This window comes from Dipodomys ordii, unplaced genomic scaffold (assembly GCF_000151885.1).
Source record: "Dipodomys ordii isolate 6190 unplaced genomic scaffold, Dord_2.0 Scaffold112, whole genome shotgun sequence".
Taxonomy (NCBI): domain Eukaryota; kingdom Metazoa; phylum Chordata; class Mammalia; order Rodentia; family Heteromyidae; genus Dipodomys; species Dipodomys ordii.
In genome coordinates, this window is record NW_012267328.1 from 238,607 (window position 1) to 264,499 (window position 25,893).

Sequence of the window (25,893 nt, forward strand, 5' to 3'; positions counted from 1 at the left end):
GTCCTAAGGCTTGAACTCAGGGCATGGGTGCTTCCCCGAGCAGTTTTGCTCAAGGCTAGCACTCTACCACTTTGAGCACTGTGCGCCACTTCCAGTTTTCTGGAGGTTAATTGGTAATTAGACCCCCCCCCACTCTAAAAACAAAACAAAAAAGGTGTGCCAAGTGTGCTTTAAGATTTTTTTTTGAGACAGTCCCATCCTGTAGCTATGAGCCTTGAACTTTCCATCTTCACTCCTCAGCCACTGGGATACTTGTACTACTATATTTGGCCAAATATGCTAATTTTAGAGTTGCTGGAGTACAAGGGGGTCATAAAACCAAGGATATGAGAGAAACAGATGAGAAGTTAGTGGAAATTTTTCTTTTTCTTTCCTCTCATTGACTTTCTAATTGGGGTAAGTGGGATTCTTCATTGAGTTTATCAAGAAATTGGATCTTTGTTACTATTACCTATCTTCATGTGTGTCTAACTTTCAAAATGTGATTAAAAAGAGGGTTCAGATGAAATAAATCATATATTGTTTATAGGCCTCGTTGAAAGGCTGTGGCTTGAGCATAGGAGTCTGTGCCCATGACTTTCCAGTAGGTTGGGTGCCCTTTCTGATTTGACAAGGAAAACATGTTTCCGCATACAAGTCCTGGCACTCTTAGCACCTAAGTTGAAGCCTGTGTCATACAAACAGAATAAACCCAGGAAAATCACTACGCTATTACATAGATTCACAGAATGACATACATACCTTTGACTTTGGGCTTATGAATTCTAGAAACAAAAGTGTTCTGCTCTATGAACTCTGGGATCTTAGGTTCCACCTGTGATTCACATTTGCACTTGGTGGGAAAGAAAGTATTTGCAATCCTAGTGGTTTGTTCCAATTTGAGTTTCTGTCTCTCTGGATCTCAGGCTCCCTTCTGGCATTTTCTCCCACGTAATTCCTATTCCAGCCAAAGTTGGAGGATCCTGGCCTTCCAGTTTGTGCTCCTGCTGTCAGCTCTAGCATGAACTGCTCTATGCCCATTTGTTAAACACTCCATACTTCCTCTCTGCCCAAGTTGGCTTAGATCACTCACTACCCAGCAATCTTCTTTTTTTGCTTATGCAAATAAACTTCTGTCATCCTGGAAAGCAGAATGGACACTGTTTCTTTTGGTGTGGGTTTATTGGATGGGATGAGAGATCTTGTTTTGTATCTCTAGCACTGCCTACAGGATGATGATGGTTAAATAAAATTAATGAATTCAGACACTTTGTATTTTTCTTGTATACAAAATGTTTCTAGTCTTGAATTATAATTACTTGTTTGTGTTTCCTATTAAATGATAAACTCATGGAAAGGGGTGGGACATTATTCATTTTCCTCCAACACTTAGCTCCTTTATATGTAAAATGCATTCTTATAGATGTTCATTAAGTGTTGAATTAAGTTTTCCTGGTGATTGTTTCCATACATTATTTCTTTCTAGAAGGTTTCATCTTTGTTATTAATTCTCATAATAATCTTTTATGAGACATATCCCTTTCTGATATTATAAAAACTTGTGGTTGTTCCCTGCTATATTTGGCTGTATTTGGTGACCTTTTACTCCTCCACAATGCTCACTGTGTGAGTATCCAATTGATAATAATTTAAATTTATGTTTGTATTTTTTTCCCTGTGCTGTAAAGTCTCTTACACTGTTTGTCTCTGTATGTGCGTGCACATGCTTGTCCTGGGGTTTGAACTCAGGCCCTGGGTGCTGTCACAGAGCACATTAATGCAAGACTAGCACTCTACCACTGAGTCATGGCTCCATTGCTGGCTCTTTTGGTAAGTTAATTGGAGATGCCTCAATGGGCTGGCTTTGAACCTCAGCCCTTAGATCTCAGCCTTCTGAGTAGCTAGGATTACAGGTGTAAGTCATCAGTAGCTTTTGATAACCGTAAGACAAAGGTGGAGATGGATGGAGGGAAAAGACTGGTGAAGGATAGTCATAGACATTGTAGTAATCCTACATAGATACTTAAAGGTTGATTTACTATATCCCAGAGTGGTTGCTAGCAAGGATTAAGAAACCAAGTTCATTTTATAGCTATTGATGTGAATTTACAATTGGTAAGCACTTCACAAAGGTTACCTAGGTTTCCTTCTGAATTGTATTGTTAACTCAATTAGTTGACAGTAGCTAGTGCTAAACTTGTTGATCAGGAGTGAGCTTGTTAAGTTTCTGCTTGATCACCATTACTTAACAGGAAGTTTGTCTTTGTAGGCAAATGAGAGACCAGGAAGACCTCACATTCCAATAGGCTGTCTGTAACCTTGGTCTTAATGCTTTAACCAAAATCAGCTCATAGAGTTCCCTGAATCAGCAGGAAGTGTGTTTTTTTTTTTTTTTTAGGAAATTCCCTCTCATACTTAGTCAGCTGTGGAAGTGGAAACACTGGGACATTATCATGAAAAATGGGAGGAGGAGGAGGAGGAGAAGGGTGCTGGTGCTCTGATAAGGGCATCCATGTAAGTAGTGAGTATAGGAAAGCATTCTCTAGAAGAAAAGCCTCTAGACCCCACTGAAAAACAAACATGAGGTGTGAGTGGGCTCTGTTACTCTTCTCAATGCTTTTTCACATGTTTATTTTTGTGCTGGCCCTGGCGCTTGAACTGTGATCCTCAGATCTCAGCCTCATGTAATTCAGATTACAGATGGGAATTATTGACACCTGGCTTTCTTTTATTTTTAACTAGCTTTGAGAACTAGCAATAAAATGTAAGTTTCTTGGTGATAACCACTTGAGAGTGGCCCAGAAAGAGGGGCAGAAACAGGAAGAACTTGATTGTGACCCTTGAGTTGGCTTTGGTTAATCTTTGTGTCACTAGCATAAGGTTGGCCACCATTTAGACATTGAAGAAATATTTCCATTAAGGGAAGTGGGAAAAATAAACTTACTAATACAGGGGAAAGGCCAGAGAATTCACAAGTTTCAGAACTCAGTTGATTAATGGAAATTGTAGTTTTATCTTGCTATCATTTATTCTACTCTGCATTTTAGATATAACAAGTAATGCTTCAAAACTATTGCTTTAGCAGTTATTACCCACAATTAACTGGACACCTTTGTCAGAATTGGATTTCCAGTTTTTTCTTCTCCCAAGTCACTTAGTGGGGGAGAGAGACTTGATTATTTATATTTTATGTATTCTCTTTTAAGTTGTGAGTAGAAAGATATTTCTTTCCATCTGAACATAATGGTAAAGTTAATCATAAGCTGGTATCGGACATTTCAGTGGCTGTTCCTGAAATGTGAAAAAAAATAGAACATCTTTTCTGTGGACCTTAAACATATCTTGGAATTTAAAAATTACTGTGTTCAAGTAGATTTGAGACTGCTAAGCACAAAGACTACTTAAGTACCATTGTGTGTGTGTATGTGTGTGTGTGTGTGTGTGTGTGTTTAATGGTCAGTATTTTGGTTCCGTGGTAATGAAAGGCTTTTTAAAGTCAGAAGATCCAGAAGATTGCCATTTCATGATGATTGTACCTATTGAGTCACTTAGGCTGAAAAATGTCCTCCATTCTCTTATTCATTACTTTAGGACCTTTGAGAATAGAAAGCAGTTTTTTTCTTCTCCGAGGAATCAGTGACCTTTCGGATCCTTGGTCTTAGGAGGCAGCAATGTTCTGTGAGATGTGTAAGGGCCTACCATGTAGTAGAACTATATCATAGGGAAAGTCAACTCTCCTATTCTTTTGAGAATTAAATCTGAGTAACTGATGTAAAGGGTCTGGGCCATTAGCAACCTCCCCTCCATCCCCCCCACCCCTCAGTCTTGGGGCTTAAACTCTGGGCCTGGGCCGTGTCCCTGAGCTTCTTTTTGCTCAAGGCTAGCACTCTACCACTTGAGCTACAGTACCCTTCTGGCTTTTTCTGTGTAAGTGGTACTGAGGAATCGAACCCAGGGCTTCCTGCATGCCAGGCAAGCACTCTACCACTGAGCCACCTTCCCGGCCTAGCAACCTTTCATTACAGAAGCAGGTTTTGTTCAACTGCTGCCCGGGTACTTCGGCAGTAGTGTGGCCGTCGAGGGAATAGCAGATGAGTGAGCAAGTAAACTCAGTTTTCTAAAGTTGTATGCCTTTTCCCTCTCCCCAAGAGTTTGTTTAGAATTTGTAGTCCCAATGAGGAGGCTGGTATGGTAGAAAACCAATGTTGATAGAGTACGGACTGGGCTGAGGGTGTGAAGGTGTCATCTATCAAATTGTTTACTAGTGTTTGTTACTTTCCTCAGTTTACCTGTGACTGGCCATTGGGGTGTAGGCCTGTATTGAATCAAACGCTCATTCTTGTCATTACTTAAAACATGTTGTACACGCCAGCTGCGCACCAAGGACTCGGGTAATTTATGTAAATTTGACTCCTCCTGTGTAGCAACACAAAAGATTTATTAGGTTCCCTAAAAGAGTTTCTTTATTATGAGATCCTGGAGCCTCCTGTGTCATTGATTTTTTTTTTTTCTGGCAAACTTTTTTTTTTAAACAGTGGAGTAGTTGTCTTAGAAACTGAAAAGGAAGTTCATTGTAGTTGTATGTTGAGGCACAGATTATGTGGACGGTAGACAAGATTTTAGTTGCTCTCATTTGGAAGTTGCATGCTCTTTATAGTGAGTGCATGTTAATATTAGGCATGTTTCATCGCTTCCCATGTAGAAGTCAAGTCTTTCTCAACATAGAGATGAGAAGTGTGGGTTGTAACTTCTTTCTGAGCCTCAGCTCCACCATTCCACTGACCCTCCCTTCCATTTCTCCGTGGCTTCCCTACCATTGGTGCCGTGGTGGGTGTATGGATTGCTCTCTGTCTTTCAACAGTTACCGAAGTGCATGTTTGGGATTTTGTTGAAGAAAGCTGGATACAGTAAGCGGAAAGAATCTTGGAAGATGATTGACTGCTGTCTTTTCTCAGACTAGTCTGAAAGGGAATACCCCCATTCATTCTGGATTGGTGGATCTGAAGTACAAAATATTTTACAGGTAAGCGATTGCCCTGTATTGTTTTGTTTGTGGAACTCTCCTCACTGAAAGGCATTTAATTTTTTCATTTTTTTTCTAGTAATAGGGAAAGGAAGTAATACTAGATATTTGTGCTTAATGTTAGTTTTGGATGTGGATCAGTATAGTATATGTAGCAGAACTGTTAGCAAAAACTTAGTTTCAGCATAAGAAATACAACTGTAGGCCTCAGTAGTTTTTAGTTACTCTTCACAGAGCATATGATATGATAAACAGAAAAATTGTTTTGGGAAACAAATGGCCATGTTGAGACGTGATGCCCAGTATGCTTGGTCACAATAGTTTTTAGTCCTCATGTAAAGTAATGGTCTCTTATCCTTAGGGTGTTTGCGTCTCCTCCAGGAAGGTTTACTAACTGAGAGGGCTGCTGGGTGCCAGGCCCTGTTAGGCATTTTACATCTTTCTTACATACATTTTATAGTGAAATGAAACTTAAGTAAGAATTAGGTGCAAATTTTTCAGGGTCATACATCTAGTAAATGGCAACACCGAGTATTAAGCTTGATCTTTGTGTCTTCAAAACTTTGGTTCTTTGTTCTTACTATACTTGGCTGAAGTTTGTATTTCAACTTCTGGATTTTCAGCCTGATTTTCTTCCTCTTTTTCTTTTTCTTTTGTTGGTTGTGGGGCTTGAACTTGGCCTGGGCGCTGTCCCTCAGCTCTTCAGCTCAAGGCTAGCGCTCTACCACTTGAGCCACAGCGCCACTTCCGGTTTTCTGGTGGCTCATTGGAGATAAGAGTCTCAAGAAGTTTCTTGCCTAGGCTGGCTTTGAACCATGATCCTCAGATCTCAGCCTCCTGAGTAGCTAGGATGACAGGTGTGAGCCACCGGCGCCTGGCTTCAGCCTTGTTTTCTATGGCAGGTTTTACCTTGAAGAACAGATGCTGGCTTCTTGTTTGACATGGTGTTATAATCATTTTGTGCTCTGCTTAATGAAAAGTCAGACCTTCAGTCAGTTCATCAAATGAACATAAAGGTAATTCAGGGGGTATGGAGGTTGTGCATTGAAATGTCAGGACTTGCTGTCTACAGCCTCTCATCTACTCAGTTTCTTGGTGTTTAAGTAGCTTGTTAGGGCTAGGGGCACAACTCAAGTGGTAGAGTACAAGGCCCTGAGTTCAAACCCCTGTATCGACCTCCCCCAAAAGCTCATTAGTTCAATATATCCTTCTCCCCCTCCTCATTATCCTTTTTCCTCCTCTTCTCTCCTTTTCCTCCTCTTTCTCTTCTTCCTGTTCTTTCTTTTCCTTTTCCCCTCTCCCTTCCTCTTCTCTTGTTTCCTCTTCCTCCTGTCCTCCCCCCCCCCTCCATTCTGTAGCCCAGGTTGGCCTTGATATCATGATCCTCCTTGCCTCAGCCTCCAGAGCGCTGGAATTGAAGTTGTTCCCCACTACATTGGCACTTGTATAACTGAGTAATTGAATGCTACTACTTGTACAATTTTAGAAATTGCCACCATCCTCGGTCTTGTCCTTTCAAATCCTCAAAAATCTGCTCTGATCAGCATGCTCAAAGCAGCTTTCATTCCAGGGTTGGAGTAATAATTTACCATCCTTATTAAGACGGATGCTAAAACCACAGTTCTAAAGTATGAATTTACAATGATTTATGTATGTCAGCATGATTAGTCTATTTTTGACGGTAAGGTTTGCTTCCTAGATCTTAGTTTAGGTGCTCGTTGAATTTAAAGGGATCTATAGATTCAAGCCAGATGAATACAACATTAGCTCTCTATAGGTAGATGTTACTTACCAAATCACATCGTGGACTCCATCAGAGATGTGAGGTAGGTGTAAGAGATGGGACTAAAGAAGCCTCATTTAATTTGCGGTAGGCATTGGTGATGTTACTGGACGGCAGAGCCTCTCCTTGCTACCTGTGCTTCTGCTTCTCATGTTTTTCATGATTTCTTCATCACTGCTAGGAGCTATTCAGTAAATACCCATTTTTTACAGTTAAGAAGGCAGTTGAATTTTACTTGCTTCCCTGTGGTTTCTTTCTACTGAATCACATGTATTTTGGTGTGTTTAATTTTTATCATAAGCATGTTGTGGAATAGGCATATATTCAGAAGACTCTTACCTAGTAATGCTTTGTCTTTCTTATTATTAAATGGAGCTTGTGTTTAGCTTACTGTATTATTACTTGAGTCTTCTTGTTCTCTTATTCTTGAAGTAGGAAGAGTAAGATAGCGAGTTTTGTGTTTTAGGAAACTAGCTTTGCCAAGATGGATTGAGGGTCATCGTCTGGCTGAGTGAACCCGAGCACTCCCCGAGGGCTGGTAGGGGTGGCGTACCTGAAAATGACGGAGGTAGTAGGAGCTCAGGGAGTAGTTTTAGTAGTAAGAAAGATGAGGAGTGATGCTTTGGATTTTCAGTGTCTGGCCCTAGGCCCTGGGGTGGGGAATGCTAGAAGGCCAGGACATGGAGGAGGAGAAAGAGCTGCCTGTGCGTGCAGGATCTGAGTGTCTAGTAGGGTATTCCTTGTGGTGCATAGTGTCGTCGGGAGCACCACAGACAGGTCACAGATCATCCAGACTTAGATGGGAGAGTCTACATATAGAGTATGAGAATATGCCAGCCTAAAGAATGAGTAGTATCAACATGAAGCCTAAATACAAGTCAGCTATTTTATTTACTGGTCAGTTGAAGAAACAAAGATTAGCTGTGTTGAGATCCTGCATCAGACTCTAGCATGGCATATCCTGAGGCAATTTACAGTATGCTATTTTTTTTTCTTTTTTCCAGTACTGGGGCTTGAACTCAGAGCCTTGTAAGTTTCACCCTGCTTGGCTGTACTCTACCCTGTGAGCCATGCTCCAGCACGGCCTTTGCTAGTTATTTTGGAGGTGGAATCTGACACCTTTCTTGTCTGGGTTGTTTCTGACCTTCGCTCTCCAGATCTCAGCTTCCTGAGTAGTTAGGGTTGCCAGCTTGAGCCACTGCTGCCCATTCAGTACCTGTATTAAAAAAAAAAATGTTTGACCTAGATTCAACAGTTTGGTCATATTTTCTTATTTCTGTGCCCTTCTTGACTTTTTCTCTCTGTTTCCTTCTTTGTCCATTTCTGTTTTCCTCCTTTTCTCCCATCTCCCATTCCTTCCTTCCCTTTTTTTGTTGTTGCTGCTAAAAGTTTTGAGTTACAAGCATCATGATGCTTTAACCCTTAAGTTTTTCAGTAATTATTTCCCCCAGGTAGGGATAGTATCTGTCTGGTGCTGTCCTCTCCACTTGGTACCATATCTCTATTTTCTTCTTTTCCCCCTTCTATTTAACACAATTATATATAATAACATTTTATACATGTTTGTATGTGTATATATAGGCAACTTGAGTTCTTTATACTCTAAAGTGAACTCAGGGCTGGGAAGGTGGCTCAGTGGTAGAGCGCATGCCTTGGATGCCTAAGGCCCTGGGTTCGATTCCCCAGCACCACATAAGCAAAAAGAAAAAAGCCGGAAGTGGCGCTGTGGCTCAAGTGGTAGAGTGCTAGCCTTGAGCTGAAGAGCTGAGGGACAGTGCCCAGGCCCCGAGTTCAGACCCCACAACCGGACCCCCCCAAAAAAATAAAGTAAATTCATTCTTTCTCCTCCTCTGTCTCCTTTCCTATCTCTCAGTGCTTTTTTTCACATTTCAGAAAAAGTAATTCTGTAGTATGATATCAAATGTTCAGAAAGGGCTGACTGGGTAGCAGAGTTGTAGAGCATTGGCCGGAAATGCAGCAGGCCCTGAGTTCCATTCCTAGCTTCACTAGGAAAGAAAAGTCCATAATTTTCATTTTTCCTACTTGTTTTGGGAATCAACTCTATCCTTTAAAACAAACTACAAAGGACACTGTATTTAGTTATTTCTTTTTACTCTTATTAATTTAGAGTAGTCTCCCTCTGCCTTTTCTTCCCTTCTTGGCACAATCTTTATTCGTCGCCTTTTAGGAACTACCCGCCTCTGCAGTTTTTGAGTATTTTCTTTCTGTGCCATTTAGTTTGTTTTTGTAGCTTCTGTACTCCCCTGACACTGGGAGTTTTCTTCTAGGTATCCAAGCCAAACATTTTGGGAAGAGGCTAAATCATAGGTGAAGTGGACTTCACATGAGCCCACATCTGTAGGCAATGACATTTGCAGCTAAATTTAATCTCTTTGGTTAGGATGGCAACAACTAGGTATCTCTCTGTAGCAAATGCGCGTTTTTTTGTTTTTGTTTTCTCCTCTGCTATTAGAGAGGAATCTACAGGACACTAATTTTAGTAACTTGTAAATACCCTACTTACCTATTTACAACTTTTCCTTCAGTGATGTCAGTGTTCCAGTCCTGAGATGTTATTACAATAGAGTTACAGAACTGTGGCTCTCTAATTGCCACGCCCTTTCCATGCATTCAGGGAGGCCACTCTGTCTCCACACCTTGCTTCTCTGTGTGGCCAGACTCTTAAGGACTTCTTCAGTGTGTTAGCAGTCAGTTATAGTCATTACTGGCGCTACTTTGGCCCAGATTTGGCTGAGGAGCATTCTTTTCAGCTAGTCCTTGCTTCATTTGGACCTGCCCATGTAAGGGTTTGTGTTTCCTGGCCTTTTTTCTTTTTTGGCACAAGATGTGCTAGGCTCTCTTTTTGTTTGTTTGTTTTGTTGTTGTGGGGCTTGAACTCAGGGCCTTAAGGCTGTCCCTGAGCCACCTGTCTGTGCTCAAGGCTAGCAACTCTACTGCTTAAGCCACAGCGCCATCTCCAGTTTTTGAGTGGTTAATTGGAGATAAGAATTTCACGAGGACTTTTCTGCCTGGGCTGGCTTTGAACTTTGATTCTCAGATCTCAGCCTCCTGAGTAGGATTACAGATGTGAGCTACTGGTGCCCAGATAGGCTCATCTTTTTTTTTTTTTTTTTCTCAGTCGTGGGGCTTGAACTCTGGGCCTGGGTGCTGTCCCTGGGCTCTTCAGCTCTAGGTGAGTGTTCTACTTCTGAGCCACAGCGCCACTTCCGGTTTTCTAGGTGGTTTATTGGAGATAAGAGTCTCAAGAGAGTTTCCTGCCCCCGGCTGGCTTTGAACTGTGATCCTCAGATCTCAGCCTCCTGAGTAGCTAGGATGACAGGCGTGAGCCACCGGCACCTGGCTCTTTTTTTTGTTTGTTAAGAAGCATTTTTATTAAAGTGTAACATATATGTATTACACCCACCCCCCCACACCCACACCCACACACACACACACACACACACACAGAGTGGAAAACATCCCAAGCTTACAGCCACCGAATTTTTCCACAGTGAACACTGGTGATGACTCTCAGACCAAAAAGAGAGGCACTGAAGTTACCTTCCTCTTTCTCCCAAGTGGATCTCCCACACACAACCTACATACTAGTCAAGCATTGAGCCACAAGCCCAGCCTTTGTTTCTTCTTTTTATTTATTTTTTTGCTTTAGTTATTTTTCAGATAGGGTCGGCATTGGGCTTCAATCCTCCTGCCTCCTGGGATTACAGGCATACACTACCACATCTGAAGGGCCATTTAATGAGGAGTGGTATTTAGAAACGATGCATTATTGAAGCTTGATGTGCATTCTTGATGGTCTGGGCTAAGAAATATGTTTAAAAAGAACCATGAGGGGCTGGGAAGGTGGCTCAGTGGTAGAGCGCTTGCCTTGCATGCATGAGGCCCTGGGTTTGATTCCTCAGCACCACATAAGCAGAAAGAAAAAAGCCGGAAGTGGCGCTGTGGCTCAAGTGGTAGAGTGCTAGCCTTGAGCTGAAGAGCTGAGGGACAGTGCCTAGGCCCAGAGTTCAGGCCCCACAACCGGACCCAAAAAAAAAAAAAGAACCATGAGTTCATGTTGTTTATTTATTTATTTTTAAATAAATTTACAGATGCATATGTTGTTTCTAATAGTTTGTAGTCTTTCACATAATATATAGCAAAATACGAAAACTGGTAAGGCTCATGAGAGGTGCTATGGGGTTAGGGAGGGAGGAAATCCACAAGGGATATTTCTTTAAAAGGAAAAAATAATCTGGAAGAAATTAAATTTGGATATGGATGCACTGGGGCAGGGGAGCTGTCATAGCAAAGAAACAGGCTAGCAGTGGTCAGCAGGCAGTGGAGGGCCGTTTTCTGTAAGTAAGGACAAATAACTTGTTCTATACAAATGCTTGGGTGAAGTAACTGGGGTAGACGAATTTAATAAGGGCAGGTTGTAACCAGATCTTGGACCTATCCTTTAGGTTATGAGTTACATATTGGTTGTTTTGGATCTATAGGCCCTATCCATAGGGTTCCACGGACATTTTACTTGGTTGGAACAGATTGTTTTTTCTTTTTTTTAATGAAGCAATTCAAGTCAGACACTAGTGTGTCTGTAATGCTGTAACTAGTGTGTCTGTAACACCTGTAATCCTGGCTACTCCAGGTTGAGATCTAAGGATCATTGTTGAAAGTCAGCCCAGGCAGGAAAGTCCATGAAATTCTTTTCTCCAATTAACTACCAAAAAGTCAGAAATAGAGCTGTGGCTCAAGTGGTAGAGAGCTGATCTCAACCAAAAAAGCTCAGGGACCAGCACACACACATGATTTGGCCAGCACACAAAATTAGGGCATTTCGTATTGAAGTACTTACTTCTGCATGAAAACAGTTGGCTTTTTGAGCCAGAACTTGCTTATACTTTTCTGTTCACCATAGTGGCACTAAGGTTGTCCTTTCATTATCATAGAGCCTTGAAATTAGGTTCCGTGAGACTGCTCTGACTGCATACTTCAGGTTGCCACCTGTATCTTTGACGGGCTGGCTATGGATAGGGAGTTTCTACAACCCCTTTCTCATGTTCAGTAGTTTTCTGTAATGGCTCACAGAACTCAGGAAATGATGCTGTACTGATCACCATCATTCAGGGGATTCCAAAGGTTTTCTGAGCTCTTTTTCCAGGAAGGGGGCAGAGAGCAACAGCATCAGATGCCAAATATACATTTACTATATGTAGGTTTGGGTTTTGGGGAAAAAAATCCTGCTGGATCTCTTTCCAAAGTTGTTATAAATTGTTATACTAACTCTGGCAGCATTTGAAAGGTTACTTGCATTACGTGCTTGTGAGCAACTAGGCATTGTCAGACTTCTTATAGGTGTGAAATAGTATATGATGATTTTAACTTATATTTCCCTCGTGATTAGTGATTTGATCGTCTGCTCACATACCTGTTGGCTACCTGAGTATGCTTTTAAGAGAACTGTCTGTTCAGAGCTTTGACCCTTTTAAGAAAGTGAATTGTATCAAAGGGTATGAGCACAACAAATTCAAAGGTCTTTACTGTCTTTTTGTTTCTAGGACCAGACCACACTTTATTTTATAAGGTAGGGTAGTGTCCCAGTGAGCCCAGCAGGGGAGTCTGGTGTTATAGACCAACCTCTTTGTTTAATGATACGGAACTTCAGCATAGGATTTTGATGTTTAGTCTGATCTGAGATCTAAGCTCCCAGTATAGGAGTTTAGTCCAAAACCATGTAAATATAGTTTCTCCTTAATAGAATTTATACATATGTATTGTAAATGTGTGTGTACATGTATTTTTTTGTTGTTACTAGGTTTTTGAGACAGAATCTCACCCTGCACCTTTGAACTTGTTACCCTCCTGTCTCAACCTTTCGGTGCTGGCTTTACAGGTGTGACACTATGCTTGGCACACACACACACACACACAATCACTCCCCCATATGTGTATTATGTATATGTCCATATTTATTATAGAAAAAGTGAAGTAATGTAGACACTAAAATCAGAAAGTTTCCCTGATGATAGCTGTTACTCTTGGTGTATATTCTTCCCTTTCTATGTATCTATACATACTCAAATATTTTCTTCATCCATGCATGTTTTGTATGTATTTTTCACATATGTAACTGTTTCAAAACTCAATAACACGGCATCTATAACTGTTATACATTTCTTTATAATTCCTTGATGCAGTATCTAATGTGTACATTTCTTTAATAATTGCTTGATGCAGTATCTAATGTGTATGGATGTGGAAATGACTAAACTGCTTTATTAGACATAGTGTCATCATCATTATTATGACTTGCATTCCTGGGGTTCGAACTTGGGCCTTGTGCTATTTAGGCCTTCCCCTTTGCCTCGCCTCCTTTCTCTTTCTCTCTTTCTTTCTCTCTCTCCTTCCCTGCCTGCCTGACTCCCTCCCTCCCTCCCTTTTTCTCTCTTTCTTTTTCCTTTTTTTGTGCTGGCAATGTGACCTAGGACCTCATGTATTATAGGCAAGTGCTCTACCCTGAGCAATACTCCCGGAAGTCCTCCATTTTAGCATTTTAATAGCTTTGAAAAACTTCTACTTTGATTAAAGAATTAGTAAATTTCTTTTTTAATTACTAGTAACATTGGATAAATTGTACATTTGTGGCTATTTGTATTTCTGTTTCTACTTTTATTTTAGGTCTGAGACTGGGATTCATGCTTTGTACCTGACACTTTCACTCACTGGCTAGCGCTCGATCAACTGAGCTATACCTCCAACCTCTGTTTCTACTTTTGTGCTTCCAATACTGGGTGTTTCTGTTTCAATAATCATTTTTTAAGTTGGCTTGTGTCAGTAATGTAGCTGATGTTGGTTAATGAGTGTCTACTTTGACAGGAGCTGAGATCAGAATATTAGGCCTGGAATCTCAGCCTGCTTCTGCATGTCTGCCTGTTTGGTTTTTGAAAGCTTTGACAAATGTATTAAAAAAGAAGCATACCCTAAGCAATTAAAATCTATGAAATCACAGATTTGCTGGGATAGTTATATTTTCTTAAAATCTTGGTTTAAATTAAATGTTTAGCTACTAAACATACTTTCATGAACCAACAGTAGTTAACCTGAGTGGTAAACTTTCAGAAATATCTTTTTAGTGTACTCCTTCACCTGTTTTCCATCCTTTCATGAATTATTTATTTACTGTGCATCTATAAAAGATATGGCCTTTCTTTCCCTGAGAGTGTTTTGCTGTATACCTCAGATTCACTGTATAACTCAGGCTGTCCTCAAACTTAAAATCTTTCACTTGAATCTCCCACATGTTGGGATTACAGGCATGCACCATCATACCTAACAACTGTACTCCTTAAAAACGCACAAGTGGAGGAGACTATGATTGAAGTATGCATGCATGCATTGTATGCATGTGTGAAAAGGTTATAGTGAAACCCATTTAAAAAATGGTGGGAAAGAAAAGGAGTTGGGGCTGGGAGGTAATAGGAGTAATAGTGGATATGATCCAAGTGTGTTATGTGCATGTATGTCAATATCACAGTGAAACGCTTCACGTTGTTGTGTAGTTAACTTGTGTTAATAAAAACCGGTGGCTCACACCTGTAATCCTAGCTACTCAGGAGGCTGAGATCTGAGGATTGCAGTTCAAAACCAGCCCAGGTGGGAAAGTCCGTGAGACTCTTACCTCCAATAAACCACTCAGAAAACTGGAAGTGGTGAAGTGGCTCAAGTGGTAGAGTGCTAGCCTTGAGCTGAAGAGCTGAGGGACAGTGCCCAGGCCCAGAGTTCAAGCCCCATGACCGAGAGAATGAACGAACGAACGAACGAATGAATAAATAAATAAATGCAGAGAAGCCCAGCACTGGTGGCTCACACCTGTAATGGAGTCTGAGATCCTAGGATTGCGATTTGAAGCCAGCCCTGGCTGGAAAGTCCAAAAGCTGGGAGTAGAGCTGTGGCTCAAGTGGTAGGATGCTAGCCTTGAGCAAAAGGAATTCAGGGGCAGTGCCCAGGCCCAGAACAGACCTTCCCACCCCCCATCCCCCAAAGTGTAGAAATCCTTTGCATCTAAAAGGTCAACAATGGTTTCTTAAGGCCACATGCTCACATTTGTCTGTTGTCCCATAAACATCTTAAAATTAATTTTGTAGAACATAGATTTATAGAAAAAGCAAATAGTACAGTTTTCATATTTTCTCTCTCTACCTAGCTGATTTCCTTCACCTGCAGTCTAGTGCATTTGTTACAATTAATGAACCCATATTTCATGTATTATATTAAGGAAAATAAGAAGTTTTATTCAGATTTGCTTTGTTTTTCTTCCTGTCCCTTTTCTGCTCCAACATCCCATGTGTCCATAGGCTTAGTTGGCATATGTCTTCAGGCCTCTACTTGGCTGTGATAGCTTTACTCACATTTGATAACTGATTTGGGACAAACTAGGCTGGTGCCTCTTATTGGAATTTGTCCATTGATAAATTTCTCTCTCTCTCTCTCCCTCTCCCTCCCTCCCTCCCTCCCTCCCTCCCTCCCTCTCTCCCTCTCCCTTCCTTCCTCCCTCTCCCTCTCCCTCTCTCTCTCTGTTGTTGGAATTGAGAAGCCAAAGGTAATTCATATGTTACACAAAAATCTTGTTAATCCATAAAAATTGCTTGTCCCATCCTTTTTTCTTTTTATTTATTTATTGAAGCCACCAGCTAGGTTATTTATCCTATATAACTTTGCACATTTGTGTTTTGTTGATTGTTCTCATGTTCTAGTCCTATTTATATTTCTTGAAAAGTAGTAGCTAGACTTAGAGACTTGTTAACGTTTCAGGTTCAGTGTGTTTCTGCCTCAATTTTAAAAGGGGGAAAAAACCCCAGAAAAATGATAAACCAAAATTCTGAAGAAAGCATAGCACAAAACCTGTGCTTCTACCCATAGTGATTTTCTTCATTCTAATATTCTCTATTCTTGCTAAGGAAGAAACAGCTCCTATGCATATGCATTTTTCTGAGTTAAAAACCTGTTGATAGTAGACATGAAGCAATAACCTAGCTACAGTAATGTCCATAGTGGTTATTACTTTTACCTAAGTCAATAGTGATACATTTTGTGACACTGACAGTCAATACTAACTAGACCTGTAATTTTATTTTCAACCTATTCCTTTGTCTCCATTCAGAAATATAATGGTACGTGGTACTTTTGGTAATACTTCAGCCTTAGCTTATTCCCAAAAAAGGATTTGCATGATTACCATGACACATTAAGCACAAGGAAGATAAATACAAAGTGAGGAAAAGGGTGAAAAGAAAAATAAATTAGGACAACACGGTGAAGTAAGGGGTGAAGATAGAACAGTGCACAGAACCAGGTTAGTTGTTCGAGGATGTGCACAGATTAGGCTCTCCCTGTAATGGTAGTACTCTCTATCTGCAGTAGTGTGCAGGACTTTTGTAATCTTAGATGGTAAACATATCCCTAGTTGTCTGGGTCAGTTACTGAACTTGGCAGTTGTGCCGGGTAGCCTCATTGCTTAGTTGGAATACAGTTCTGCTTACCGAGATGTAGGTCAGGTCTCTCAGTGTGGGGTTTCACAGCTCTTTGGAAAATCTAGATGATTTTTCTGTAGTGTTCTTAGAGTTTTGATTGTTATCTTATTGTTTTTCTTATCCAGTACCTGTGGTTCTGGCATGAATGGGATTTTTGGAACATTTTGTTTTGAACCTTTGTTTGACAAAATAAAATGACTTCATCAGAAAGTACACAGAAAGTACACAAACATATCATGTATTTATGACGTTGGCCATGTGAGATAACTTCTTTTGTGTTGTTCCTATTTTGTTTTAACTAAATAAAGTTTGTTCTGATTTCCAGTTGAAAATCATAGGAAGCCCAACTCAAAACTAGCCTAAGCCAGAAGAGGGAATTTGTAGTTTGAAATGAAAGAAGACATGGATTCAGATTCACCTTCAGTCTGCATAGTGCCAGTGCATCGATAATGGCATCAGCAGCTCCCAGATGCCCACACCTACGTACGGAGAAAGACATTGGTCCTCTGGCTCTCTTAGAAGTCTTAAGGTTGAGGTACTTTCTGCCAAGGGCCATTTGGATATTCATAACGGCATTTGTGGGCCTTTAAGATGATCAGTACAGGCAGGTTGGCTTAGGCAGCTGACAAGAGGTATTGTGTGTCCTATCAGGTGCCCAGTGATTCTGAGGGTCTTTTGTGGGCAAGATATTTTCCCATCCTTTAGAGTATGTGTCCACCACTGAGTCAGTTACTGATTCTAATTGTCTAAGTCATAATATTCTGTTTTAAGAGTAATCTCTAATTTATTGAACTGAGATCTATTATAGGCATTTGCTCTTTAATGGTGGATTAGAATTTTATCTAACCCTTCTCTGAAAAACCTGGATGTATTTTAGAATTGTGAGTGGTAGTTGTGAAGTAAGCAAAGTAAATTCCCTCCCCCCCCCGATTTTGCCATTAATGATTTTAATGGTCACTGCTCTTTCTAAGAGTCACTAGGTAGATATTTGATAACATTTAGTATTTCTACATATTCTTAATGACAGTTTGACATGGACTCAAAATTAATTCCTGAGAAAAGAATTTGGTAGAACTCTTACCTAGCATGCATAAGGCTATGGATTCCATATTCAGCACCACAGAATAAATGATTAAAGGAAGGAAGGGAAGAAGGGGAGAGGAAATTTAAAAAAAATAGTTTACCGAAGGCAAGAATAAAGACCACTGCAGTTTTGTTAGTGTTTGAGGTCATTATTTGCCTCCCCTAACTCCAGCTTCATACCCCTAACCTTGTGTTTTTGATAGCCTACTTCTATTCTTCTCTGGCAGATATTGTAGAAACAATAATGTATACTTAGTTAACAAAAAAAAAAATCTAGGGCAAGTTGATATAAAACAGAAGTACCAACCTAGGATGCATTGACTATCTGTGGGCTGTAGTATTCAGCTCAAGAGATGGCTTACATCCCCTTCCCTTCCTTCTCTCCCTCTCCTCTCTCCACTCTCCTTCCCTCCCCTGCCCTTCCCTCTTTTCTTTCTTCTATGTAGACCATGCTGGCCTGAACTTGCCAGCCTCAGCTGCCGCAGCCCAAGTGTTAATGCTCTACATTTCATGAAATGCTATAGAAGAGAATTCTGTCCCACTAAGCTTTCCTTATCACAGTTAATACTTTAATGCTGTGTTCTTGCAAAGGATGTACCATTAGTTAGTTCTTTGGCTTTGCTTGTGCAGTTTATTCTAATTGGAATAGTTTTCTCCCCCCCCCACCATTGTCTCTTACACTTCCTTTTATTACTTAGTCCAGGCATCCTTTTGGTGGTAGTGGGTGTGTAATTATACTCTACGCCTTTGAGATTCCATCCTGTGAGCTTCTGAAGAGAATGTCTTGATTGCTTTTTCCTTTTCCTTCTCTCTCTCTCTCTCTCTCTCTCTCTCTCTCTGTCTGTGTTAAGGGTGTGTGTGTGTAGGTATGTTCGTTCTTGAATGGTAATGAGTAAGATTTAGCACTTGGTTATCTCAAGTGTGATGATAGGAGATAAAAACTGGTAATGATTCTGTGGAAAGTGTGTTAAAAGAGATTTGAGAGAGAATTATAGAAACCCTAAGAGTCAGGCTTCTAAATCAGTAACATTAGAGAGTGACTAGCTTTGAAAAGAATTACCTCTTTCAGAAGAATCAGGGCAGGAGATTCAAAACAATCCCATCCAGAGACAGACTGAGGTTCCCTTTCTGTGTGTGTGTGAGTGCTTGTGCAAGCCAGCTGCTGAGAAGGCACACTTGTGTAGCATTTGTGGTTCCTCTGGCAATAAAAAGAATGTCAGGACATTTCTCTCCCACCTTTTAATCAACCTTTAGCCTTTGATAAAGTGTTTGTTTTGATAAGCTCTTACTCTTCTTGTCTTTACTGACTTGAGGTGTTTCTTGGCCTGGTGGTCATAGTTTTAGTGTTGATTATATGGTGGATGTGGCAACGTTAGTAAATGTATTACTCTCCTTGGCCGCAGATACAATCCCGAATCTAAATGAATACCTATTGTTAATACCAGAATCCAGTATGAACCATTTTCTCTTTTCTATAAACAGTCCTAATACAATTAGAATACTATTTATAAGTAACTACATGTGAAATTATAATAAATAAGGATGATGATAACAAAAAATGATTGATGATCCACCTGGATTTCTCTTGTGCTTCAGGCTGATTTCTCAGGGGGAAAAAGGGAATTAATTTGTATTGTTGGTAGCTTACTGAGCAGGTCAGTAAGTATTTGGCAGATACCCACATTGCTTAGGGTAAGTTCCTCATATGTAGCATGTATATAAGTGTGTGTGTGTGTGTGTGTGTGTGTGTGTGTGTGTGTGTGTTGGCTCTGGGAGTTAAACTCAAGGCCAAGGCGCTGTCCTTGAGCTTTTGTGCTCAAGCTCTACTACTTTGAAAGTCTCATGGACTTTCCTGCCCAGGCTGGCTTTGAATCATGATCCTTAGATCTGGCCTCCTGAGTAGAGTAGCTAGGATTACAGGCATGATCCACCAGTGCCCAGCCCTCTCAGAAATATTTTAATGATAATGGTCCAGAAGTTTAAAGACAACTTTTAGAGTGAAAACCTTTAAAAGAAAGAAAAGAAAAGCCCGGTGCTGGTGGCTCACATCTATAATATTCATAGAGACTATGATCCAGAAAATAGTACTTTCAAAGTAGCCTGGGAAATAAAGTCCAAAGGACACTGTCTTTAAAATAATCAGTAAGAATACAAGTCTGGAGGCATAATTTAAGTGGTAGGACAGGAGCTGGGCAAACAAGCTGAGCAAAATGTGTAGCCCTGCACTCAAACTCTATTAACAACGGCCAATAGTTTACATTGTGAATATTACAAGACCAGTATGAAGACACCCTTTCATTATTTAAGTAAAGAAGGATAGTTAAGAGTGTATTCCTGAATGATCAACATGGGTTTCCAGTTAAGATTTCATGCCTGAAATCCTAGCTACTCAGGAGGCCAAATCTGAGGATTGCAATTCAAAGCCAAGCCCCAGCAGGAAGCTCTTCAGCTCAAAACTAGTGCTCTACCATTTGGGCCACAGCGCCACTTCTGGTTTTCGGTGGTTTATTGGAGATAAGAGTCTCATGGATCTTCTTGCCCTGTCTGGCTTTGAACCATGACCCTCAAATCTCAGCTTCCTGAGTAGCTGGGATTACAGGCATGAGCCACCAATGCCCAGTAAGACTCTTTATCTCCAGTTAACCACCTACAAACCAGAAATGGGACTGTAGCTTAAAGTGATAAAGAGTGCTAGCTTTGAGCACAAAAACTCAGGGACAGCTCCAAAGACTGAGTTAAAGCCCCCCACCCCTCCCAAAAAAAATCAGTTACTGTTTTGGTCCTGGATGCATTTTAAATGTTCTTAGGTTGATGATTGTAAAGGTTCTATTTTTATCTATTTTCAAATTGGATCAATGTCTTCCTGGTCTGTCAAGCAAAAAGAACCTGGCTTAGATTTATTAAAAGATAGGTATATTCCCTAGAATGACATTTTATTCTGAGTAAAGATTTCCTTTCAGTATTGTAGTTAGCACTTATCCCCAAAGAAATTGAATGTGAGAGTAGGGCCTTTATAACATCTTTGTTGTTGTTGTTGTTTTGTGTGTTCTTTTAGTGCCAGTCTTGGATTTTGAACTTAGGGCCAGCCGCTGTCCATGAGCATTTTTGCTCAAGGTTAGCACTCTACCACTTGAGCCACAACTCTACTTCCAGCTTTTCTTGTTAGTGTTTAATTGGAGATGAGAGTCTCACTGACTTTCCTGCCCACACTGGCTTCAAACTGCAATCTTCAGACCTCAGCCTCCTAAAAGCTAGGATTACTGGTGTGCCACTAGTGCTTGGCTGTAATACCTTTAAATTACCACTGTCTTTACTCCTACCAGGTGGCCTTGAAAGTATAAGCTTAGGTTTTGGGGTGATCAGAGAGTTGAAGCCCCATTAAAATTGTTGGCAGTGGCACCACAATTCTAGCGTGTGTGATGCCCTGGGTGCAGCTGTCTCCCCCTACACCCTGTTCTGAAGCAGTTAGCCTGTGCTAGGGAACCAGTAACAACACTTGCCCCAGATCCAGCCTCAACCCAGTACTATGTGATTTTGGAAAAATAAATTACTTCATCTTTTTAAACCTGTGTTTTGTCTGATTTTTGGTGGAAACGAATACATATTGTGCTGGGGACTGGTGGCACACGCCTATACCCTAGCTACTCAGGAGACTGAAATCTGAAGATCACTGTCCAAATCCACCAGGTTAGAAAAATGCCCCTGAGACTCTTATCTCCAATTAACCATTCATAAACCGGAAGTGGCACTGTGGCTCAAGTGGTAGAGCACTGGCCTGGAGTATAACGAGGCTCAGGGACAGAGCCCGTGCCCTAAGTTCAAGCAACACAACTGACCAAAAAAGAATACATATTGTCTGGTATTATTGTGCAAAGGTGAAGTATTATTACCTTTATATAGATCCTCAAAAAACAAATGTATACCCACAGAATCTACTATTGATATTAGAAAGATAAAATCTTGGAAATCAGATCCTCAGAGGATCCTTTAAAAATCTTTTCCTAGTTGGGCACTGGTGGCTCACGCCTGTAATGCTAGCTACTTAAGAGGCTGAGCTCTGAGGATCATGGTTCAAAGCCACCCTGGGCAGGAAAGTCCATGAGACTCTTATCCAATTAACCACAGAAAAAGTTGGAGGTGGAGCTGTGGCTCTAGTGGTAGAGTGCCAGCGTTGGTCCAGACCTGAGTTCAGTTCCCAGGACTGGCAGATACACACAGACATCAAAACCTTTTCATGAATATGCAAGCCCAATAAAAAGCGTTTAACAACCGACGGAAGCAGAGGTTTGAGTTGTAGAACACTTGGCTTGGCCCATGCAGGCCCCTGCCTGGGTGCTGTCCCAGACCCTTCTCCTCACCTGGACATTCTAACTTTTCTAAAACTGTTTGGAAATTGATGTTTTTTCACAAAACTTTCTTTGTTTCCTCCTTCCCCATGTTTTTGTTAAATGTTGAATTCTAGATCACTAGAGAACCTCAGGGAGATTATTATTTTTTTTTCCTTCTTTGGACTTTAACTTTTCATCTCTAACCTAAAACCAGGGGTGGGAGGTTTAAATGTTTTGGTTTTTTTTTTAAAAGAATCTCTTTCGTTTGCATTCTTATAATTAGAAAATAAATTGAATGTAAAAAGTTGCCTCTAAAAATAGTTTTAAGGCTAGAGATCAATGTAGAGTAACTCTTAGCATACACAGGGCATTGTTAACAGCAACCAAAGGTTTAGAGCCCAGCTTATTACCAGAATACTCTTTGAGGAAAGTGTATGTGTATCTGTGTCTGTATGAGTACATGTATGTGTGTGTGTGTGAGAAAGAGAGAGAGAGAGAGAGAGAGAGAGAGTGAGCGAGTTTGTATGTGCACACCCTACATCTTTCCATAGTGAACTTGACTATTTTTACTGAATAAATGAAAGTTGATTTACATCTGGGTTTTGGTGTTGATTTGGTATTCATTGCCACTAATAGCCTTCCACACCCCCTGACTAGCATGTGCTCTACCATTTGAACTATGCCCCCAGGCCTTTTGCTTAGTTAATTTTCAGAGAGGGTCTCACTGTTCTGGCTGGGGCGAGCCTTGGACAGTGAGAGCAGTAATAGGGAGTGTGTGTGTGTGTGTGTGTGTGTGTGTGTGTGTGTGTGTGTGTGTGTACACACCATACTTGGCTTGCAGGTGTAATGCTAAAAGCTATGATGGCATCTAGTGACTGTGATTCAAATAACCATACATAATCCAGAAGAAAGTTCTAAGTTGAACTACAAAGATATTGAAAGGCTATTATTACTACTTGTCCAGCATGGCGCGTGTGGCTTTTGCTCAAGGCTAGCACTCTTGAGCCACGGAGCCACTTCTGGTTTTCCAGTGGTTAATTAGAGATAAGAGTCTCACAGTTCCCTCCTGGCCTGCTTTGAACCACAATCCTCAGAAACAGCTTCCAAAGTAATTTAGGATTATACATGTAAGCCACTGGTGCCTGGCTGGAAGTTTTTTTTTTTTTTTATAAATTAAAGCTATATAATATAAACATGTAACGTGTATGGTTCTGATCCATATTGGTGTTAAGTATTCTTTTAATAAGTATATGCTAGACTATCTCTGTATATGAGTTTGCTGTAGTGGAATCAGACAAGATTAATTTCTAGTCCTTATTCTGCCTTCATTGAGCCCTCTTTCCCATGTACCTTAGACTGGTTGCTGTTTTAACAAATCAAGCTCTCTTTTTCCTGATTCTCAGTTTCTTTATCTGTAAAAAGAAATAACATTTATTTTTCTGAGACTATTGTGAGAGTTGACTGTGGCTTCTACCTGGCAGATAATAAAATAGCTACTTTTATTGTGTCTGTACAAAATTAACTTAGTGTCTTGTACTTGCCATTCTATTATACAAAACTGTTGGGGCAGCAAAGTATTTGTGCTTGGAAAATGAATTAAACACACTGCTACCAAAGAGGCGATAGTAAGCTTTGGAATCATGTTTACATTGCAAATATGTGACATTTCCATTGCCGACAGAGAGCAATAAAAAAAAATCTCAGGGCTCTGTATCTCATGGATAAGCTGAAAGGAGCAATCAGCACACTCTGGATCAGAGCCCCAATCTTCTGCTTTAAGCAGTGCTCCACTTAAATTAAAGTTGGGGTGGTCGTAAGATTTCCTCCACAAACCTCTACTCTGCGCATGAAAGTTAGTCTGGGACATGGATGCACCTGAGGAAGCTCGTGTGAGCAAATTTGTGAGCTTTCACGGTCTCGGTTGAACTTCCCATCCTTTTTGCATAATTAATTTTCCATAGTAAGTTAATATTAGGTTAATTAGATCTGAAAAGGTAGTCTGATTATTATTCAGTACTAGCCATAATAATACATATGCTAATTTTTGTATTTGTCTTAATTCTTTTAAAAGCAGCAAACTGTTAACAAAAGGATGGAAAAGGAAAAAGTAAATTAAATTTTATAATCTTTTAGTTATGTTAATAAACTTGTACACAAAGGCCAAAATAAAAATGACAATATTCCAAAGATTTTTTTTTCTCCTTTGAGAGGCAGAGAAGTAGATGCTGCTGAAAATCGGATGTGTCACCAACTCTTTTATTGGCCGGTACCTATCAATCTGTCTGTCATCTTTCTTGTTTCTTTTGCCTTACTTTGTAGGACTCCCGAGATTTTAGGGAAGTACAAAACTGTATTTCTATTAAAAAGGTCGGGGTTTTAACAGTAAAGAATGGGGAATTTGGTAGAAGACAAGCTAGAGTTTGAAACTTTGGTTCTCCCCTTGTTTGCTGTGTGTCCTTGTGCAAATCATTTAACCTCTGAGCCTCAGTTTCTTTACACTGTGGTATTGGAATTAGGGGACACATTTTAAGTGCCTGGTATGTAAGTTCTCGAACAGTCCTGGACATTGTAATAATATGAAACAGACCAGAAGTCATTTCATTTTATAAAAGTATACATATGGTTTCTCCACTAATCTTGTTTCCTACTCAGACTCATAGTTCCCATTACTGGGTTTCATTTAAACATGCTCCCTCCCCACCCCTCTTGATTCTGTTCAGTAGATTCTGAGAAATTGGTGGTTGGCAGCGGCCTGGGAAGCAGCCCTCCCCCGCGGGCTCCCTGGGCGGCTGACCTGCTGGCCACAGTGCGCCCCGCCCCGACTATCATTCGAGTTGCCTGCGTGAAGGAGTGATGTGTTGCGGCCTCTAACTGCTTCTTCTCTTCCTTCCTTTTTGTCATCCTGCAGTGTTCTGTGCCAAGGTCTTTGTGGCTAGGCTGCGCCAGCCTGGTAGAGAGCATGTGCGCACTGAGTTGCCTGCAGAGCATGCCCAGTGTCAGATGTCTCCAGGTGCCTCTCTTCTTTCTTGTTGTAAATGTGTTTTTACGTATGCCATGAACATTTGTTGAAACTTGCAGTAGTGTGTTAATCCAATGTTAAGTCTGCTAAGTGTTCTGTGTAACCCTCTGCTTTTCTCCAGCCTGGATGCCCCACAGGGGAGAGCCAGTCCCGAGGGCCCTCTGAGCTAGTGGTTTTTCAGCTGGACCCTGTCCTGCTCCCCTTTTTCTGCTACTGCCTTTTATTCTTTACTCCTCACCTTGAGAATTGTGATTCTTATGTTTAATAGTTGTGCCTGTGCCCTGACCCCCTTCCTGACATTCTCCATTTGGCTACCTTTAACAGTTCTTTGTTGAGTTGGAGGGTTTCTTAAGTAAAGTGGTGATTTTTCTATTTTGAAACTCATTCTTTTGGTTTGCCTTGTCTTTCCCCTTCAAAAAAGGCGTGGGAGGAAGGAATCATGGTTAATAAAGCCTCAAATTGAGGTTTATAGAGATCACAGCTTTATGCTGCCAGTAGCTCAGTCTGAGCCTCCTCCCCAGGGCCAGAGCTACCATCTGTCCCCAGGGCCCACCCAGTTTTCCAGGCCGAGACCGGCAGAGAATTCCACAGATAAGTCATACTTTTTGGGTAGGTGGGAGGTGGGACTGCTCAGAACTGTTAGCAGGAGTGCAGTTGGTCACTCTCTTGTTGAGATAGATTTCATGCCAAGGCTGAAAACATTGTGGCTTTAATTTTTGGGAAATTGTGTTAAGAGAAAGCATGTGTTTAAGTAAATATGGTTTCAATATTAATGTTAACTTTCCATCATCACGTAGCTCAAGTTGTTTCATATATCCTTCTTTAAAAAGTGATATTATGTTCTTGGCCTCCTGTTGAGGCTGCCCTGTTTAAAGAAAGCCAAGGAGTAGAAAATGAGAGGGAGGGGGTCCTGGGAAGGTGGCTCAGTGGTAGAGCGCTTGCCTTGCATGCATGAGTCCCTGGGTTCGATTCCTCAGCACCACATAAGCAAAAAGAAAAAAAGCCAGAAGTGGCGCTGTGGCTCAAGTGGTAGAGCGCTAGCCTTGAGCTGAAGAGCTGAGGGACAGCACCCAGGCCCAGAGTTCAGGCCCATGACTAGACCAAAAAAAAAGAAAATCTTGGTTTAAAGAAAAAGTCATTATTAA

General features: G+C 40.8%; 1 protein-coding gene across 4 annotated transcripts in view; it reads left to right on the top strand.

The window, feature by feature from the left end:
- The first annotated feature begins 2,379 nt into the window (after positions 1-2,379).
- The window catches only part of Fbxw11 (F-box and WD repeat domain containing 11), a 93,714-nt gene continuing 70,200 nt past the window's right edge, over positions 2,380-25,893 (top strand). Inside the window, exons 1-2 of one of the 4 annotated variants that reach the window (XM_013028648.1) lie at positions 2,380-2,493; positions 4,841-5,002. The gene's annotated coding sequence lies outside the window, so the exon portion shown is untranslated. Of the gene's footprint in view, positions 2,494-4,531; positions 5,003-25,893 lie in introns of those variants that run through there. The other 3 variants (XM_013028647.1, XM_013028650.1, XM_013028649.1) reach the window with 3 other exon arrangements.